Source organism: Saimiri boliviensis, chromosome 12 (genome assembly GCF_048565385.1).
Source record: "Saimiri boliviensis isolate mSaiBol1 chromosome 12, mSaiBol1.pri, whole genome shotgun sequence".
Taxonomy (NCBI): Eukaryota; Metazoa; Chordata; class Mammalia; order Primates; family Cebidae; genus Saimiri; species Saimiri boliviensis.
Window position 1 is genome coordinate 17,387,370 of NC_133460.1, and position 3,137 is coordinate 17,390,506.

A 3,137-nucleotide genomic window follows, 5' to 3' on the forward strand; every position below is an offset into this window, starting at 1 on the left:
GCTCGCACCCCAGCCCATTGTCACCCCCCTATTCCCGGGCCTGGCCGGAGGGCGAGCCCCGGAGCCGCAGACTCCGCGCCAGGAAGGTTCCTTTCTTAGCTGCCGCCGCCTAGCGGTAGACTGCTCCCCCGGGAGCTGTTCGGGGAGCTGTCCAGGGTACTAGAGGGTCACTGAAGGCTGAATCCTGAGGGCTTCCTGACGCAGAGACGCTAGGAGGAGGAAACAGAATACAAAGAGAACGTATCCAGGAGCAATTCCACTTCGAATGATTGATTCCTAAGTGAATGCCCACAGGACAGTTCTCGGTGACCATGCCCAGAACAGGCTTGAGTGACCATCTCCAGTACTTCACTGAGGAACCACACTGGTACTTTGGATCAGAACCCTACATCAGAACAGGCCTAAATAGCCATGGCCAAGAGCACAGCTGAGAGCTGAGTTGTCCTTCAACAACAATGCCAATCCCAAGTCACCACTTTCGGGTGTTCACAAAGTGAGTTTCCCCCGACCCCCGCCATAGAATGTCTAGATGACCACAATCACCCCCACCCCAATCAGGTTATAACTGACTTCCTTCATGAGGGCATAAACTGATCATTAGATTCTGTGAACCTTAGCCCAAACCAGAAAATATTTTATCTCCAAACCAGTCTCATCCCTAGAAACCTTAAACCAATTCTACTGCAGATAATAATAATAGCTACCAACTTTATATCAAGCACCTGGCATGTGTTAACTGATTAAATATTCACCACAACCTATGAAGTTGTTACCACTATCCCCACATCACTTTGCTTTCTTAACGCTAATAGTAGCTAGCATTTATTGAGTGTTTGTTTTGTGCCAGTTATGCGCTAATCACTTGACATGCACTACCTCATTTATTTTTGGAGATAGGCATTATTGTAATTCCTAATTTACAGGCAGTGAAAAGAAGGTTTAACAAACATATACACAGTAACTGGCAGAGCTGGGATTAAACCCAGGTAGTCTGGCTCCAAGATTCAAGCTCTTAGTTACAGCACTTTGCAGCTTCCTAATTTCCTTTGGCCATTACTCATTTAATTACATCCTAGGCTCCTCTCCCAGATGTGAGCTAATTTGTCCATGTCTCTTCTAAAATTTTGCACCTGGGACTGCATAATGAATTTCAGATATGGATTGAAAAGTTCAACAGGACTCTCACCTCTCTTTCATAAGTTGTTTCTAGTCATGCTACCTAAGACTCCATTATCTTTTCTTGTAGCTATATCATACTGCTGACATCTCAAACTTGCAGCCAAGTGCCATCTTTGAATGTTTCTTACAAGTGCTGCTGATTAAGGCACAGCCACCCCATACTGTGCTTGTACAGTGGGCCTTTTTGGACCCAATATGTAGGTCCTTATAGATTTGACTTGATTACATTTCATCTTGTCTCATCAGTTCACGGCTCCAGTTCTTTTTTTCAAATGTCTATTTGAAGTCAAATCATGAGGTAGCTTTCATTTATTCAAAAAGAAAAAGTAGCTTTACCCTTTATTCCAGGTGTACTTTGGGCAAATGGACCCCTTTTGAGCCTCAGCTTCCTCAGCTGTAAAATGGAAAGCTATGAATCACTTGAAGGCCTCTCAAAGTTTAGATGTTGTGTAATTCTATGATTCCATTATCCAAATCTTAACACGTCATTCTAATTGTTGATAAAAATGTCAAAACAAATGTGCTGAAAGACCTTCTTCTTCTCCTCCTCCTTCTCCTCCTCCTCCTCCTCCTCCTCCTTCTCTTTCTTCTTCTTTCTTCTTATTCTTATTCTTATTCTTGGTGGGGGGAAGTTCCCAGTCTGTTGACCACAGTGGAATGCAGTAGTGCAATCATAGTTCTTGCTGCAGCCTCCACCTCCTGGGCTCAAGGGATCCTCATGCCTGAGCCTCCTGAGTAGCTAGGACTACAGACATGTGCCATCACACCTAGCTAATTTTTAAATTTTTTGTAGAGATGAAGTCTCACTTTGTTGTCCAGGCTTGTCTTGAACTCATGAGCTCAAGTGATCCTCCTGCCTCAGCCTCCCAAAGTGCTAGAATTACAGACATGAGCCACCATGCCTGGCCTGAAATGAGCTCTTAAATATACTTTGAACAATGATTCATATAATGAATCTGCTATTTCTGTATTCTGTTGTTAAAATTAAAAGGTTAAATGTGGAGTAAGCTGCGATGATGAGTACACTTTTCCTTAGAAAATAAAACATGAATATAATGATTTCTCATAATTCTGTGCTTGACTCAATTTTTAAATAATTTTTAATCTTTGAATTCATAAGCTGTGATATCCCTGGGTACTCACACATATCAGAGCCAGGAATCATTTTCTCTTCACATTTCCAATCAGAGTAATGATTGACTTGGATAGAATTTTTTAGGAAGTGAGACAGTGGACATACCTGCTCATCTCCCATATCTTTATCTGTTTACTGCAGCAAACATGATTCTGCTTTGGGGTTCTTAGGTAGGACTGTGTTGGGTTGTGTAGTTTGTCAATTAACACTCACTTAAGCAAGGTATGTGTTTATTTTTGTATCCATGGAAATCCAGATGAAGGTGGTTCAGGGCTTGTATGGAAGCTCCAAAGCGTTTGGGACCCAGGTTCCCTCTAATGTGTTACTCTACCAGGAGTTTCCTCCATTCTAAAGTCACCACATTGTCTGCAGTGACTTATTCATCTACAGCCATCATGTTCACATTCTGGTCACAGTAAATACGTAAAGACATGCCATATCTCTTTAAGGACATTTCTTGGAAGTTTTCTATATTATTGCCACTCATATTCAATTTGACAACATTTCATCATTTGGCTTTCTAGCTTCAAGAGATGCTTCAAAATGTAGTCTTGATTCTGGATGGTTGTATGCCTGGACTAACACTTTGAGATTTGGTTATCAAGAAAGCACTAAAGAACAGTTGCAGAGGACGACTGGTAATCTTTACCATCCTTGGACAAACAGTTTTCCCTCTTTTTTTCCCATGTGGTTTTTATGGGTTGAACATAGTTCAAAGACAGGCATAGGACCAAGCCTGACATCATCACTTTCTAATTATATTTCAAGGACTAAAAATAACTAAAATCTTTCTAGTGAGAATAAACCACGCAACTTTTGTTGA